Consider the following 18,938-nt stretch of genomic DNA (forward strand, 5'->3'; position numbering starts at 1 on the left):
CCCATACTTCCTGTACTTCACTAGCCGCTGCTTCCACTCCTTCATGAGCTTTATCATGGAACCACCTAGCTATAGTCATCAAGTATTTTTTCAGTAAGACAGGTTTTCCCCTGTGGTGCATATTCTGTCTTCATCTTCTACTGCTTCCCATTTCCTCCACTGTTCTTTTTCTTCATTTTTCACGTTTGATTGACATAATTTTCTTGGATGGTTGACATCAGGCCATGAGCTCTCATCTGAAGAAACTGTCATAATCTTTACCACAGTTTGGCAAGCCCCAGTTTTGCTGCTGCATTGGCTAAGCCATTCCCTTTGCTGCTTACAGTAGTGTCCTTGTATGGGCTGGACAATGAATCACAGAAATCTCTCTGGGAATTTGGAAACTTGCATCGTTTCTCTGTAAATTGCTGGGAGCTACTGTTCTCAAAGGATTTTGAACTGGGTCTTACCACTCAATCCCTTTTGAGAAATTCCCCCAAATCTACAAGGCTTTTTCATCACTTATATCCAAATCTCTTCCACTGATTGATAGGTATGACAGTGCCTAGTACATCAGATCTCTAGAAAGACAGTTTCTGTGATGGGTACTTGTAACCTCCATATTGAAACTTAGTCCATTTTTTGTGGCTACAGCATAAGACAAACACATTTCTAATCTGTTACTTGTTTGAACCATCCAAATAGTTAACTAGCTGCAAGTGCTGACATTTCCTTAGGGGATAATTATTTAAGAATTAGTATTTCAGTATTCAGCCAGCTTTACTGTCTACCACCAGTCTGCGTCCTTACTGGAGCATATTTTCCATTTCCTGCCTCCTTTGTACATTTTAGTTTACACTGAAGTCACTTGGCTTGCATTGCATTTCTGTTAGTTTCTTTGTTATCATCTTCTCAGTTAGCACTACCAACTCTTCTCAATTTATGACAAGCTGTGAATGTCATTAACACTGTGTCCCCCTCCCACCTCCAAAGCAATAATGATGATGATATGCAAATGACAAATTCTATCCTACTGAACTATATAAGAGTCTTAACTCTAATTTGCATAGTTCGATATCAAGTCCCTGGAGAACACTTGACAAGTTTTTCCACTTTGATGCAGATACTTGAACCCACTATTTACTTTCTCAGACAGTTCTAATACAGATCACCATTCCAGAATAACTTGTGTTAGAGTTTAAGAGGATGTTTCCCCCACTCTCCCAAACAAACTGATTGATTAAAAAATTCAAAGCAAGCTGAAACATATTTCTTCTTGATATTCAAACATTGTGTTGGTATTTATGGAAATTTAACTTACAAATGCAAGTGTTTACTGTACATGTGTAAATCAATCATGTTGCCTATTATAGACAATTGCAATTCCATCAGCATAACTTTGAATATGTAGCTTATTATATCTGCTGTGGTAATTTCCACACTTCATTGTTGGTTCAGGAAGGACTATAAAGTTCTGCGAGTTATGGGGAGGTGTTTTGTGCTTTATATTTTTTAAAGCAAAGTCCATTCTTTATAAACCTATGACTACTATGTGATGAAAAAAACCCACATTATTGTTTTATAGTGGCACGTAGAAACCTCTATTCATGCATCTGGCAAATAGCAAGAAAAGAAGGGCAGAATTTGTCTATTTTTACTTCATTATGGGATTTATCCACCATAACTTACAGACAAGATACACCCTAACCTAAGCCTAGGAATATAAATCTTTATTTCAGTTTTGTCATGATGCCAAATCTCAGGCAAGTCACAGTTTCTGTTGCCCAGTTAGACCATGATAGGCTAGGAGTCATCTGCCTGGCAATACATTAACTCATTCATAGAGATCTGTAATGTAATCACACAGGGTATGTAACTAGGGAAGAGAAACGGGAGTATCATTGGTGTGAATCACATAATTTCAGATGACAATGCTAAAACAGGCTGAGATGAGCCTCACCTTGAAGACCTGTTGCACTGACCATAACAGAAACCTAGCATGGCTCACTCAGACATCTGTTGTATAATGCTACAGCCAGGTGGGATAGAACAAATCCTGCCCTCCTTCCCTCCATCTTCCCAGAAGTTAAATTGCTAAGAGGAACTATGACTTAATTTGAGACTTGGCAATATGGCATAGGAATTTCAGGCTCTTTTTCCAACTCTTAAGTCACGTGCCTATCTCTATCTGTTAGACCTCTCTGTGATGCAGGTGAAAGTTAATTGTTTCGACCAGTTTACCTAATCTGATATCAAAGCAGGTTGCTCAAAATTTTCTTGGCTTGCCCAGCACAATTAAAAAGATTATACAGTAGAATTTTTGTAATCCGAACACATTGTGTATTTATCATTTGATGAAATAAATTTCATGCTACTGCATTAGCAGTCACAACATGAAGATTGTCCATAAGTTTTACCTCTCTGAAAATGACTGTTTTGTCAAAAATGCCAGGTAAATAGAAGACAAATTGTGTATGCATTTTTGTGTACAACAAATATTTTAATTATCATGGCAGACAAGGAAGTGATTATTTTATTAATTCAGACATTTAAATAAATGCTGCAGTAATAAGTATTTGCCATCACTGGATCCCTAACAGAACATTTGATTTTACTGAAATATATATTTTGATTATTTAAATTTTTATTCAGCCCTTTTGTTTACACCCCCCTTACCTACTAGGAAAAAAAACCAAACAAACCAACAAACCAAAACCACAAAACCTAAGTCACTTGACAGTAGAGAAAGCAAGAAAAATGTTTTCTTTTCCTTTCTTAGTTCTTGAACCCACCCATATTATATCCTGGGGTTTTTTTCTTCTTGATATTCTTGAGAGGTAGATAAACACTCACTTTGGAATAAAAATCTTGTATATTAACTATTCTGGGTTACAGCAGCTATTGATTAATTCCCTTCAAGCAGGTTTTTTATTTTCCAGACTCCATTGCTCATCCTAAGTTCCAGACGTTTCAGTTAGTCTCAAAGCTTCTTGTAGCATTTCAAAGACATGTGAAGTTCATTATGATCATTTGCATAGATCTTGTATCAGAGGCTTATCTCAGTGCCTATACTCTCATAGAACAGGACCCAGAATAACCAGAGTTGCCCAGAATGAGAAGGAAAACAGCAGCCTGCTCCTCTAAAGTCCCTTTCCCCATTTCTAGCTTCACTCATCCCTCTCCACCCCTTTTTCCATCTACAAAGCGATGTCTCCACTAACTCCTTGCTGTATTCTCAACCTACAGCCTCCGTAACTCCAGCTGCTCATGTCTCATAGTTCCTCCTAGCCCTCTGCCTCTTCTCCCTTGTGCCCAAGGACCCTGTTCCCAGAATTATTTTCTTGTTTCTATAAAACTGAGTTTAGTCCTATCCTTGAGACTGTACTGCCAAGAAGTCTTTATCCAGCAGTGTCTCTGATACCAAGGTGAAAACAGTGCCACTCATCTTTAAACACAGTTTAATTTATTCAGAACAAAAGCATGGGAGAGAGTCTGAATGAGCTCCGAGCTGCTGTTTTCCAGGCAATACCTCTCTCATACCTGTCGCAAAAGCCTCTCTCCTTCCTGCTCCAGACCTTCACGTCATTCTCTCACCAGGTCTCTGGGTCTTTTCTCTCTCAGGAGAGAGGAGAAAGAACAGGCACCACCAAGAAAACCTAAACACCCTCTACACCTACCCAAGAAAACCCAAAAATCCACAGACCTATATTCCAAACCCAAGACACCATGAAACATTCCTGAATCAGTTATGCTTACCATTGGGGGTACAGTCTTCAGAGGCCTGGGGCAGCAGCATTGGACATCCAACATGATTGTCTCTTAGCTACTTTAGGTTTTTATTCTCTGTAGCTATTCCACACACCCCAATCTATTTCAGATACAGTCACTAGCAAGCCCAACACCGACAATTGCTTGGAAGAAAGAAAGGAAAGGGGGGGGGGGGGGGGGCGGGGGGGAGGGGAAGGCAAGAAGCTGTGCTTCTGCAGCATCTACACTTGGCATAATAGTGTTGAAATATTCTATGCATGTACGTCTATGCAATAATCACTAGAAAATCCCTGTTGCCATCTACAGGAGTCATGCTTTTGCAGAGCTGAAATCACAGTAATGGGAAGATGAAAATGATTCATTCAGACAAAAAAAAGGTATTTATTCTACCCAGAAGGAAAGCAAGCTTCTTCTTCCAGTGCATTTAGAAAATTATTTTCTGAGAAAAAAAAAAAAAAAAAGTAGTTTTCTTTGCCTTAAGTATATTATTCTATCTCAGGTGATAAACATAATCTACACAACAGAAATAAGTGGATAACATACCCAGAATGTTATGTACTGTATTATCATCTTTATTGAATGTATATTCTCAATAGTAACACTTTGAAATGTTGTCATGTGGCTATGAAAAATACAGTCGACAAGGACAAGATACTGCTGCCAGGAGTGGGTGTTCAGCTCCACTGACTCCAGGCAAGCTGTACCTGCTGATGCCAGCAAGGACTATGACCTCCAGTCACTCTTCTCTCTCAGAAGAGTAAGGGTACAGGATACGGGACATGCTGCATACTTCTATTTCTGTAAGGGCTTTAGCACAATCTGCATGCAGCGTGTGAAATGCAGCAAAATTGTAGCATACTGAAAGGTTGACAGTGTCCTTTTGCTAACCTACTTCTTCAAAGCAATATTCTCTCATCAGCTTATCCTTCTTCTGGCCCTCTGCTTGAGGTCTTTGTCCTCTTCCCCTCCTCTCTACTGTGCATTAGAATTGAGCTCGGTAGTTAAGCAGTCTTCTCCAGAAGCCAACTGTACAGGCTAATTTTATATTCTTCTGAAAATCCACACCCCAGTGAAGTATGCTTTGAGGTAAATTTCAGATCCTTTTATGCAGTTTTACTCCTACAGGTCTTTTACTGTTTCCACCACTTCCTTCTACACTAAATACTTTATTAGGTTGCTGGTGCATGTGCAGGCTATTCCTGTTCCTTTAACTCCTTTTTCTGGAAATAAAAAATTCTGTATTAGGACTCTGACATAGTGGAAAGGGGCAATGATATGCAGGGCTTGGAGCAGGCAATAAGGAGAATGTTGTCAATATAAAACAAACAAACAAACAAACAAACAAACCAACCAACCCCCACCCAACTATTAAAACTACAGCAAAAAAAACCCAAACCAGATGTGAGTGTTGCTGCTAACACCGATACACGGTGGCTGCAGATGCTAACATTTCCCCAAAGTTAGGTACTTGTGTTTCAGGTCTTATTCCATAGTCTTTACTGACATTATGCAGATGACCATAAATATCATTCATACGTGTAAGGATTATTAAAGTTTAAAGAGCCCTTATCACAAATCCTAACACTGTAGTTAATTTCTTTTTGGCAAGAGTTTTTCTTTGCTACTGCACCTCTCTGGAGGCCTTTGAACGTATTTGTTCCATATGTGGCTAAAGGTTTCCTCACTTTTCCTTCCCAGCCTCTTCTGTCTTTTTCAATTAACACATTTTCCCCCCCCCTCCCTCCTTTAACAGAGGCATGTTTTTTATTAATTTCTCCTCAGACTTCCTCACTCTCCTCTGTCAGCTATCAGTTTCCCTACCCAACAAGAAGCTGCATGCTAGTGAAAAGCATCTGTTGATGATAGCACAGTGCAGTGGGAATGCAGAACTGAGGATGAAACATTGCAGGTTGCTACTTTAGACTTCACATTTGTACTTGTTAGCTACTGTGGGGTTTTTTTCCTCCACTACATAAAAGACCAGATCAGCAGCAGGGCAGACGGAGATGTTGCTTTCAAGGGATCACCTGCCATTTCACCTACAGATTTAACAGCAGGTTTTCAGCATACGTGACAATTCTGCAGCTTTCTTTACCTGTGTCTTTGCCTTTGCTTTTGTGAAAAAGCAATGAACTTTACTACAAGGATAAAGTACATAGATATACTCCCCACACCCCCTTAAGGAGCTTTAGGAAAAGATGCCAGGAACAGTTCAGATCCACACTGAATCCTCATGTGGAGCCAAAGACAAAACATTTCAAAGTAGAAAACCCTCAGAAGCACAGTGTTCCTATATAGCCCTAGTGCCTTGCATGAGAAGTCCCTGAAGTCAGAAACATTCTTTGACTTGGTACTGTTTCCAGCTTTAGATCCTATAAGTAGAATAGGAAGAAAGCTGCTTCTGAAGAGGGCAAAACCATGATGCTCACACAGCGAGTAAGAAGGTACACTCACTTCTATTAACCCTGCTAGACATGCCGGTATTCCCATCCAGAGACAAGAAAGGATAGAGTAGAATTCAAACCTCTTTCTAGTTTAAAATGCATTTTGTCAAGTTTAGACAGTATTAGAACATAAGAGTTGATGCCACAAAGAAATGACCACTGTATTTTTCCTCCCTTTGCAACCGAAGTATTTCACTAGACAGCAGTACAAACATGCACCACAGCAGCCTACTGCCAAGAACAGAAAAGCTGGATGCCTAATACTACTTCCCCCAATATACGATAGGCACTGCAAAAGAACTCTATGTACCTGTGTTACTTCTTTTCAAAGAGGTTGGAACTGCTAATGAACAGAGCAGTAGACAGAGAACAAAAAAAACAGCTTCTCACCTTGCCACCTTTCGGAGCATCACCCCAGCCATGCAGCCTAAACACAATCCCAGGCAGCACTAGAAGTGTGACTGCACAACTCAGGGAAATAACCCACAAGCCCCATACATTTCAGATCTATTCCGTTATAGCAGTCCCCTTGAAAGATTTGCACAGACTGGGTGTTTTTTTTTTTTAAACTAGATTTTCAGAGGTTTATAAAATACCTGCTAAACCCTCAGTACAATTGTCAAACAAGCAGGAAGAGACTTAAATCTCCTAAAATTAGCTGTCAAAGTTAATTGGATAGTTAGAACAAATGATTTACTTGAAGCAGGTTGTCTAGGTTCCTCCTCTGTCTTGAGCTGACTGTTTTCCCTCATTGACTGCAGTGGAAATATAAGGGAAATTCAGAACACTTGGAGCAGACATCTATTTTTTAGATTTGCCTCAAAAAGTAAATTGTAATTTCACATTAAAATCAATATTGTGGGCACATTTGGACTCTGCTTACATTAAAAAACAGGTAAAGAAGTTTGGTTTGGAAGAGCACCCAAGCATGCACCGCTCTGAGACTAGATGTCCACCTTTCCTAATGTGATTTGATTTCCATACAAGGAAGCTAGAGCTGTGTTGTATGCTACAACAGAACTCTGAGATGGGGCAACAAGAAAAGCAGGACTGCATACACCACACATCACACCTGCCACTGGACGTAACAATCCGTCTTATTTTGCACAATTTACCAAAGGAAAGCAAAGTGGGACAACTTCTCTTCCTGAATGTGGTGTGTGCTGCTTTGCAGAAGATGTGACCATGCTTTCACAGGAAAATAGCATCTGACAATAATAATATACAAGCGCTTCTGAAAAAAAACCCCAACAACCAAACTACCCCCTCCCCCAAACAAACAAAATCAACAAAGAAACAAAGCAAACCAAACCCACTAGAATTTGTGAAACAAAGTTCTGCAGGTGATGAAATCACGACAAAAATGTCAAAGCTGAGCTTGAGTTTATATTCCACAATAATTATTAAAGCATAAGCTTCAGGTAATAGCTTTCCCCTCCCTAACAGTGCTAAACAGGTACTCTTCCTACCACCTGTCCACCTCCTGCAGGAAACAAAGAAAACCACTTGATGCTTCCTGTATCCTGTGAAATTTCTTTGGAATTTGCTAACTCAGTCACAGATAACTTAAGACTGATTTGCAGCCAGAAAGACAGACTTACTTTGATTACAGAGTTCATTTCCCAAGGAAACCAAGCTAAAAAATTAAAGCTGTTTAGGATGACAGGAGCATTGTTGATGCGTGAAGCTTTAAGGCTTCAGGATGATCGGGAGCTTGACAGACTCTTGTCCATTTGACAAGACTTTACACCTTATCAATTCTTTTCACAATAAGAGCTGCTGTTCAAGATTTATCTTCTTAGTGTAAGGAGTTGGAGTTCAATAATTTGAAAAACTTGAAAACAGTACATTTTAAAGAAATAAGACACCATACAGACCATATAGGAGATTGTAGAAAGTTATAAGAGTACTCTGTTAATACAAGGTCTGGTCTTCAAAACTGAAATCCAAACTTTTCTTATTGTATCTTGTACTACATTCTCCAGTGTTTTCCAAGTCTGTAATGGAGTCATTACTCATGTGATACTTTTCAAACTATATGTTTCTGCTGTCATACAAGTAACCCAGGGACTCCTTTTTCAAAAGAGGAAATTTCAAACATACCCTGTGTGTAAACAACAAGGTTGACATCAGGTGTAAAAGTTCAAGAGTCTAAAAGTAAGCCTGAACTCCCACTGAGCTTGGTATTTTTAAATTCTTCTGGATTTTGTCTTGTCATGATCTTTGAAGCCTGCAACTCTGAGCTAATGCTATATTCCCTAATGCACAAATTTCTGTACATGGCACTTTAGCACTGAATCTGTACATAAAAATTATTCATTCCATGATTGTCAAGTAAACCTACTAATTAGTTCAGGAGTTAGGTTTACTTTTGTTAAAAGAAAAAGCAAACCTACAACAAAACAAAACACAAATCAGACACACCACTCATTTGTTCCCAACTGCCATGATTTTGGTGGTCTGCAGATATTTGAGCTTTTAATCAAAGCCCAGGCTCTCAAAGACAGGAATCTTAATCTTCTTTATAAAAAGGAAATTAAATTTTTCTTGATGCAGAGAAGAGTTTAAAAGTGTGTGTCAAATATATCTCAAAGACTCAGAAGCCACTAGGTTTGTAACGAGATTCCTCCTCCTTCAGATTAGTATTTTTTAAACATTTATCTTTAAAGCCAGTCACAGGATTTGGGGCCATTTTGGATTGTCTTTGTGATAACTTTCTCTAGATCTTCTTTTATTTCCTTTTGAAAGTTAACACCTACCATGTTATCCTGTGTGCTTTAAAAAAAAAAAAAATAAATTACAGCTTGTTGTAGGCTAGATGCTGATTTACTCATATGAGATAATGGGATAAGTGTATTATAGCTACGGAAGTATCTTTTCCCCTACCTTTCCCATCATAGCTGCAGCCCCAAATTAGCAAGAAACCTGAAACAAATCTGTTTAGACTGTCCCCCACAGGCATCTTCTGAAAATGACAAAATGCTTTTACAGTTTAAAGCCAAGTTCTTTTAGGCTAGGAACAAGAGGGATATTTTAAAAGATAGATATTCTTGAGGTGTCTAGGCCAGAAAGACAAGAAACATGTAGTTTAAACCCATGGTACTTCACTCTGCCTGTTCTATCCTTTCAGGCAAGTTCTTGTTTCCAGCCTGATGCCAGCCAACTCGCCAGTGGTGAGAAACAGTGCAATATCCCATTCAAGCCCTAGGAAGCTTTTCTTTCTCTTATACCTGAAGCCTCACTGGCTGATTTCTGTGCTTCCCAGCTGTTTTTCAAGCTCTCCAAGCTGACAGGACCCCAATCTCCTTGACTCTTTCCAGCTGCCCCTAAGACTTTTGAATATTTCTGCCCTGCTTGAGCAGGCTCAGCTTGAAACAGGAGGGCAGGAACAGCCTCTTCTTCCTGCTAAGGAGTGCTGCCTATCTGTATCTCTATACTCCAAGAGGTATAGTACACCATTTCAACAACAAAAACCCCAGACACACACCACACAAGTATGTGGAGTTCATAACAACACTATAACCATGTTTACAAAAATCAAAACCCAAACCCAAACAAACTGACACACCACACCAAGAGGTGTGAAAGACTAACTATTATTGCTTTCGATGCAGATGACCAGTGCTAAACAAGTGAATGAGAAGAGCAAATGATAGTTTTATGTGTTAAAAAATAAATAAAAAAAGAAGTACTTCAGATTTGGAAACAAGTATTTTTTTCTGATTTCAGAACCGACCCAGAGCGTAAGGACTTGAAATGTAGGCCTTTTTATCTTCTTTATTATTATATTATTTATTTTATATTATTATTATTATATATTTAAATATCAGCTTATTTCAGAATTATGAGATACTAGGACATGCCATGATTCTGTACCGTCAAGAGCTCAGAGGTGCAGACACTCTTGAATATGAAGTGCCTATCAAGAAAAGAGTGCCAAAGTTTACTGAATGGCAACACCTAACTGTAAATGTAAGTCGAAAGGCATTTATGTTGTCCTTTTTTAAACAGGACTATATATAAAAAAAGCTTTATAAGCGTACTAATTTTGAGTATTGTCATTAATCCCATTCCAGTCAAGCATCCTTTTGATGATCAAAGGACTAGGAGAACTTGCCCTATGAATAAAGACAGAAGGAGTTAAGTCTTTTTCCCCCCCTGGAGAAGGGAAGGCTCAGGCAGGACCTCATAGCAATACTCCAGTGCTTAAAGGGCAGCTACAAAAAGGACAGAGGTTCTCTTTTCACAGAGAGCCATATGGAGAAGACAAGGGGCAACATGCACAAATTGCACGAGAAAAGTCTCCTTTTCAGTATAGGAAATGTATTTATTTACGTATGTATTTATTTTTACAGTGAGACCAGCCAATCACTGGAACAGCCTCCCCTGGGACATGGTAGAGTCTCATCACTGGATGTGACTGGACAGGGTGCTAGTCTTATCTAGGCTCCCTTTACCACAAAAGCTTGGTCCAGATGATCTTTTGAGGTCCCTTCCAGCCGGGGCGGTTCTGTGATACCAGTTAGTGAAATTATTCTGACTGTTGCTGCACATGTCAAGGCCCATTAGCAACCAAGTCTTGGCTCTCCAACTATTAAAAACGTAGCTTAGTTTAACATGTTGTTTAATAGATAGTTAGTACAAGTTTTGCTCAATAGCATATACAGCAAAAGGTTGCTAGCATTTAGCTTTATTCGGTATTTTGCCTTGATTAAGTGGACATAATCCACATTAAACTCACTGGAAAGATGTGGAATTTCAAAGTCTGTTGTAAACAGTCTGCAGAGTGCAGTTTGTTGGATTACAAAAACAAAGATAATTCACAATTTCTATATGGAAATGTTTTGTGTATTTTCAGAGACTTATGATTACATTTTCCCAGTGGTGATCTTCCTTATTTCAGATAGGTTTCACATATATGTAACCTGTTGTTTCTCAATATACTTAACCTGTGTTTTTTGGTCACAATTCCGCTGTCATTGCAGAAAGTTCTACAAGAATGATGTGTAAAGGGTAAGATAGCAGAACTGCAGAAGTGGGGCACCATGGGTCTGGCAATATAAACCTAGTAAAAACAGAAGCTGAAGGGAACAGCAGTAAACACTGTGCTGAAAGTCAAGGCTCCACCATCAGAGAACATTAACTTTCTTTTAAAAATAGCTTTTTTTCCCACCTTCCACCACCCACCCCTCCCTGCTAGCAGTTTCAGCAGGTCTGGTTATACAGTTTCCTCTTCTTCAGCATTTAAGTTGCCCAAAGCAAACAAATTATTGCAGTTCATGCATATAAAGGGGGAAAGTAGAATATATTTTGGATTAGCCAGGTTTTCATTGCAGACATTTTCCCTTTGAGCAGTTTTCACAATCTCCTTAGCATCCTGGACTTTTTCATGATATCACTTACCTCAAGCGCACCATTCAATTCTGTAGCCTATTCTGAAGAACGCTTTTGTTGCATTTTTTTTTTTTAATCCAAAAATCTACTTCTGTAGAAACTAATTCGAAAAGCAGTGTTCTGCAACAAACTTGAGAAAACTAAACTGTACCAGATACTTAGTGACGAACCATAAAAGCAGTGTTCTCAGCAAGAGGGGAGGGCAAAGAAAAAAAAGAAGAAAAAAAAAAAAGGAAAAAAATTCAACATGCCACTGTTAAACTCTACACAAAAATAGGACATATTTTGAAATAGATAACAAGGACGACTCTCTATTGGACCGGTATGCAGACACATAGGGTTTTAGGCAAAACCATCTTAAAGTTTTCTGACACATTCTATGGCATAAACTTCTTTTTATAGATCCACCTTCTAGAAGATTAATTCATTACAACTTCAAAGAAGAGAGTGAAGAATTGACTGGTGCACTGGTTTTGGCTGGGAAAAAGTTATTTTTCTTCAGAGTAGTTAGTATGGGGCTATGTTTTGGATTTACACTGAAAACAGTGTTGATAATAAAGGGATATTTTTGTTGCTGAGCAGTGTTTGCACAGAATCCAGGCTGTTTCTGCCTCTCACACCACCTTACCCACAAGTAGGCTGGGGGTCCACAAGAAACTAGGATTAGGCACAGCTGGGACACCTGACCCCAATTGACCAAAGGGATATTCCATACCATATGATGTCATGCTCAGCAAGAAAAGGTGGAGAAAGAAGAAGGAAAGGGGGGGAAATCTGAAGTGATGATGTTTGCCTTCCCAAGTAATTGGTATCCATGGTGGAACCCTGTTTTGCTGGAGATGGCTGAACACCTGCCTGCTGATGGGAAGTTAATTAATTCCTTGTTTTGCTTTACTTGCATGCAAAGATTTTGCTTTACCTATTAAGCTATATTCATTTCAGCCCACAAGTTTTCTCACTTTACTCTTCAGATTCTCTCCCCTACCCCACCAGGGCTGGGTGGTGGGGGAGGGTAGGAACAAGCAAGCAGCTGTGTGTGCTTAGTTGACAGCTAAGGCTAAACCACACAGTTCTTTTCTGCACCCATCATGAGGCTCAAAGAGTTTGAAAGAAGGACTGATTTGACTGGAATGTACTTGATGGAATTTACAGCTGTTATTGCTGCTTAGCTATTAATTGACAGGCTTCTGTACTTGCCATGAAGCTTGCTTGCCTTATTATATATTAGAGTCTAGTGCTTGTTAGTGTATTCTTTTTGATTCCACTGCTTGCTTCTTATCTTACTCTGCTGTGCCTGGGAACATTTTGGTAACAGCAGTGGCCAGGTACCTGGGCTGGCAAATGACCAGGGCATCACTGCTGTTTCTGTGCTACTGTACTGGACAGGTTGAAACTCCAGTGTGAACTCAAGTTGAAGGGACAGCAACCTGTGGATGAGTTTACATGGGAGCAGGACGCACCAAAGCAGGTAAATCTCAAAGCATCTGTGGCCATAGTTATGTCCATGCCACAGCAGGTACAGCTCTGAAAGGATTGTGGCCCAAGGATAAGCCCATGATGGAGAAGGTACACCTAGAAGTATCTCTGGCTGTGTGTGAGGTCATGCTGGAGCATGTTGAAGCATGTGGTTATGGATAAACCCACAAGAGAGCAGGTATATCCCTGGAGGGACAACAGCCAGGGGTAAGGCAACATCAGAGCAGATTCGCTTCCGAAGAAACTGTGGCTGTGTGTAAGGCCACACTGTAGCAGTTATGTCTCCAAAGGCATTGTGGGCCATGAGTAAGGCCACGCTTGAACAGGTGCACCTCAAAGCAACTGTGGCTATGTATAAGTCTATGCCACAGCTGGTATACCCCAGAAGAGACTCCAACTTGTAGATAAGGCTCCACTTGGAGCAGTTACACCTCTGAGGCACTGCAGCCTGTGAATAAGTCCAAGCCAGAGCAGAGGCAAGGGGAGGAGTTCATTGCAATGTTAAACACCATGGTCTGGTACTGAGGGACCAGGGGTGGAGAACGTAATGTAAATAATTTCAAATTGTTGTAACCTAGGATTTGACTTGCACGTTAAAAGAATTATTGTAACAGAAACCACCCAAAACAGTGGAGGACAAGTGTTACAAGAAGCAGAGCAAGTGCAGAAGTGACCCAACCTAAGGTGAATTTAGTGCCCAGTAACTCCATGCAACCCACCACCTCTCCTGTCCTGAATAACGACCATGGCAGATGGATCCCCAAAGTCATGGGCTGAGTGAACTCAATGGACATTTTATAGGGGTGATCCATAGACTGAGGGAATTATATCTGTGTATTATGTCAAAGGATGGGAGTGGGGGTGGTGGTTAATGAGGTTGTAGTGGATAGCATGGTACCCAAGAATGAAGTAAATGGTATCAAATAAGGGCTGGAGAATGTGCTAGTTTTGGCTGGGATAAAGGTAATTTTCTTGAGAGTAGCTAGTATGGGGATGCTTTGGATTTGTGCTGGAAACAGTCTTGATAATACATGGATATTCTAGCTATTGCTGAACAGTGCTTACAGAGCACGAAGGCTTTTTCTGTTAACATACCACCTCACCAATGAGTGTGCTTGGGGTGCACAAGAAGCTGACACAGCTGGAACAGCTGACCCCAACTGACCAAAGGGATATCCCATACCATATGATGCCATGCTCTGCATATAAAGCTGCGGAAAGAAGAAGGAAGGGAGGGGACGTTTGGAGTTACAGCATTTGTCTTCTCAAGTAACTGTGATGTGTGATGGAGCCCTGCTTTCCTGGAGATGGCTGAACACCTGCCTGCCCATGGGAAGTGGTGAATTGATTCCTTGTTTTGTTTGCGTGCACAGCTTTTTCTTTACCTAATAAACCATCCTGATCTCATTCCACAAGTTTTCTCACTTACCCTCCCAATTCTCTACCCCATTCCACCAGGGCCAGGGTAGTGGGGGAGGGTGGGAGTAAGCAAGCAGCTGTGTGGTGCTTAGTTGCCAGCTAGGGTTAAACCACAACAAATGCAAAAGGGAAAAAACATGTTTGAACAGAGCACTGTTGAAACATCCCTTCATCAAGCTACATGACATTTTACTTCATAAGACTTATAACAAAATAAAAGTTTAACAGATAAATACACCAGCCAACAAGAGATGAGTTTTTGCATAACTTGTAATGGTTGGAGAAGATAGCTTTCCCCCACCATCTCCTACACAGACATACGAACTCACCTGACAACTACATGCCTTGAACTTGCCTTATTAAGGCTCTGACATTTTATTTTTCAACTAAACAGGAGACTATTATACAGATAAAGCATCCATGTAAGTCTCCAGACCACCAAACTTCTCCAGCCTACTATCCATGCAAAACCCTCCAGATTACCAAAGAGGACAAATTAATTATTTCACAGTGGAATTCTTGGATTTAAAAGTACAGAGTACTTAGAAATTTACTTTCCATTTCAAATCTTTGCCTATTTCATCTGTCAATGATAATCTTGGAGATAGTATCACCTTATCCTCTTTTAAATCCTTCCTTAAAACTTACCTCTCCTGCGAAACCTGTAGATCTCTGCCAGATGGGACTGTTTAGACTAATGGTCATTTATGACTAGCTTTAGCCAATGCATCTTTCTAGACCTTCTCTCATTACCTTCTTCTACTCTCAGTCTCCTTTCTTATTTATTTGTCTACATAATTTTAAATTCAGATATTACAAAAGTTTCTTTTACAAATAGAGCTGCCCTAATGAATTCACATCTTGCAATAACTAGCATCTGGAGGTCTGAAAGGGTGCCTTGGAAAAGGGAAAGAATAAGGAGGCAGAATTACTATTTAAAGCATTACACAGGGGAAAAAATATTCTAATTTCATACTTTTAATGGAATTTACACTTAAAGATAATCAAGAACTCAAAAGTAAATGAATACAGAACAGTATTATTGTTCTGGAAATTTTGGGTAGTAGTTTTTCATTTTTATACCCTCTTTCTTTTTCCTGAAAGATAGGCAAATAAAACAACATGAGAGGAGCAGTGCTTAATATGAAAAACTAAAGCTGACAAGGGCTTCTCTCATAACATTAAATAAGTCATGCAGAATAACTTCTGCATCATAAAGCATTGACACTCACAATTCTAAAAACAAATGAAAAAACTCACACTTTTTTTCTATCTTATCCAGAGCTCGGCAAAAGGCATGAGAAGCTACTTAAAGCAGCTGCATGTTACCAATTACATCTTTCTTAAAACAAAAAAGCCTTTGAGACTTTTGTAAGTCTTAAAGTCTTTTGCAAAACTATTTAAATAAATAAGAAAATAACCCAAACAACCCACCCACAACTTAAGAAAGAGATTATTAGCCTCTTATGTGCTCGCCCAAGTAGTTAGCAGCCCTCATATATACAGTTCCTCAGGAAAACATTCACCATCTTCCAGCTACTAAAACCACACAAATGTCTCCTATCTTTAAAAGTAGTAATCTCTTTCAGTTGCAGGTCAAGAATCCAGCACACTACTAAGGTATTCAAACTCCTCTTATATCCTCCTTGGAGGGCCACAGGTACTAGGGCTAAACTTTCAGGTGGATCCAGCTGAATTAATTTGAAAATGCCGCCAGTGATGTAGGTGCTTTTGCCATTTCAGGCTGAAGGTTCTAGCCTCAAAGAATTATTATTTTGTAGAAGTGTTAGTGAAAGATGCCTTGTTTTGTGTGTGCAAGACCAATAGGACAGATTTACTGCGTGTGTTCAGAAACAGCCTCTATCATGGGTGTGGAAAGACTGGGCTTTATGGGTCAGGTGTGGTAAATGTACCCTTCTCTGTGCATCTCCAGGCCACTTATTCTGGAGTGGTGGGTAAATGTGCCCGGTGTTGGATTTACAGCGCTAGGGGTAAGCTCAGGGTTGGAGACAGGTATTGTCAGTAGGGCACACTGCATCACACCAAGAAGAACAGTGACGCTAAGCCGGCAGCAAATACCCCCTCTTTTTTTTTTTTTTTTTTTTTGCCTACAGTACTGATCCTCTAGCTGCAGCCCTCATATATGACTAGCACTTAGAATCAGAATTGTAGCATGGTTTAGATTTTAAAAGACTTTTAAGATCATCAAGTCCAACCATTAACCTAACACTGCCAAGCCCACCACTAAACCATGTCCTTAAGTGCTGCATTCTACACAACTTTTAAATGCCTCCAAGGATGGTGACTCAACCACTTGCCTGGGAAGTCTGGTCCACTGCTTGATAACCCTACCCATGAAGCAATTTTTCCTAATATCCAATTTAAACCCCCTCTGGTGCAACTTGAGGCTATTTCCTCTTGTCCTATTGCTTGTTACTTAGGAGAAGAGAGTGACACCCATGTAATTACAACCTCCTTTCAGGTAGTTGTAGAGAGTGACAAGGTCTCCCTTAAGCCTTCTTTTCTCCAGGCCAAACAACCCCAGTTCCCTCAGCTGCTCCTCATAAGACTTCTTTAGACAAGATAAGAGCTCTCCAGACCCTTTGCCAGGCCTGTTGTCCTTTGGACACACTCCAGCACCTCAATGTCTTTCTTGCAGTGGGGGGCCAGAAACTGAACACAGTATTTGAGGTGCAGCCTCACCAGTGCCGAGTACAGGGGGACGATCACTGCCCTGGTCCTGCTGGCCACACTGTTTCTGATACAAGCCAGGATGCTTTTGGCTGCCTTGGCCACCTGGGCACACTGCTGGCTCATATTCATCTGACTGTCTTCTTCTGAAGTGCTCCTAATATGTAAAATATGCTAATGTTACTTATTTTCCTAATGCTTGCAAGACACTACCTAAGTGCTAAATATTTAATAGTGACAACAGCAGCAAAAAAATGTGCATTTGCAGAAAATGAAACACCACGCACAGATCAATTTTGTGAGCTTTTGTTGTACATTTTCATGATTTAAAATGTTCAGTGCTGTTATTTTTTCCCCCAGGCTACAGCTCTTCACAACTCGAGTCATGAAGTGAAAGTAAGAAGAGAGGAAGTAATTTCTGAACTCTCTGGATACTGCTAATAATTTGAAATTGACTTAAAAGCTCTGAAAACAGATTTTCAGTAAAAAAAATATATTCTGACTAACACCCCACCCCACCAATCTCTAGTTCTTATGCATTTCTTAGTTTAAGTTTTTTACTGTTTGGCTTTGTAGGTTGGGTAGTGGGGTTTCTTTTAGGTGTAAGGGGTTTAAAGTCAATCATTACCTTTGGAGAATGAGGCTAGGGAAAAAAATATTATGTTTTGTAATGACTTCATATTATCAATACAGTGAGACCTATATGAAGATTTAGAATTCCATTGAAGCAGGGAACAGAGAACAGAAGGAAGAGAAATAATATGAAAGAGAGAATAAAGATTAGAGGAAATACTGTAAGAAATTGGCTGGTTCCTTTCTGTGTACTCTGTTAACATCCAGCTGGCAAAAAGCCTTTGAGCATATGAATGGTAAATTCCGCTAGAGGAAGGAGTTTGCAGCCTGAGTGAAAGAAGCCAGAGGCTGTATGAAGTACAATAGGCTGAAGGCAGCAGACTTGAGAACAGTTTGTAAGAAGACTTTAATCCTCTATATAGGGACATATTAAAACAGTTCAACAACAATTTTCAATTGAAAATGCAGTTCCAGCAATATTAAAATCTTTTACTTTGTTTCTGCCTGACTTGCATATACTTAGGTGAATACATTATGCTATTAGTTTGAATTACATTTCCATGTTATGGATATGTTTTTGAGTCTAAATACATCTGAATATTTTACTCCACACAACAGTAAGATTGTGACTATTCATCATAATTTAGTACTAAAGAAAATTTAGAGATGTTGGGATTATCTCCGGTTACCATTTGTGTATCTGGAAAGGCCAGAGGACTACAGATAAAGGGGAAGATTAATGTTGGAGTCTAGCCTTTATTTTCTGTCCCAGCCAACTTCCTGTCCTTCCCTCCCCCTAACCTCACCAACTTCTGGTCCTGTTTTTTTTCTCTGTGTGTGATTTAGCCTGGGGACAAGGTGTGATATGCCTACTCATGGGACCTGCATGGTACTCCAGCAGTGGTGCAGAAGCAGTAAATGAAATGCAGGTCAAACACTGAAGTGGGAGTCTTGACAGCCTGGGAATTTTTATGCCAAATTTATTAAATATATGGGAGGTATAGCTGCAGCAGAAGGGATGGACAAGAGAAACAACATGTTCCTCTTTTCTTTGAAATTGCTAAACTCTTTTGAGTGAAATTTTCTGACACACTTACATGAGCATGATATCCAGCAAGAGAAAAAATATGTCTGAGTAAAGTCTGCCTAAATTGCAGGCAACTGAAAACATGATCTTTTAAAGGAAAGTACCAA

The sequence above is a fragment of the Falco rusticolus genome, chromosome 2 (genome assembly GCF_015220075.1).
Source record: "Falco rusticolus isolate bFalRus1 chromosome 2, bFalRus1.pri, whole genome shotgun sequence".
Lineage (NCBI taxonomy): Eukaryota > Metazoa > Chordata > Aves > Falconiformes > Falconidae > Falco > Falco rusticolus.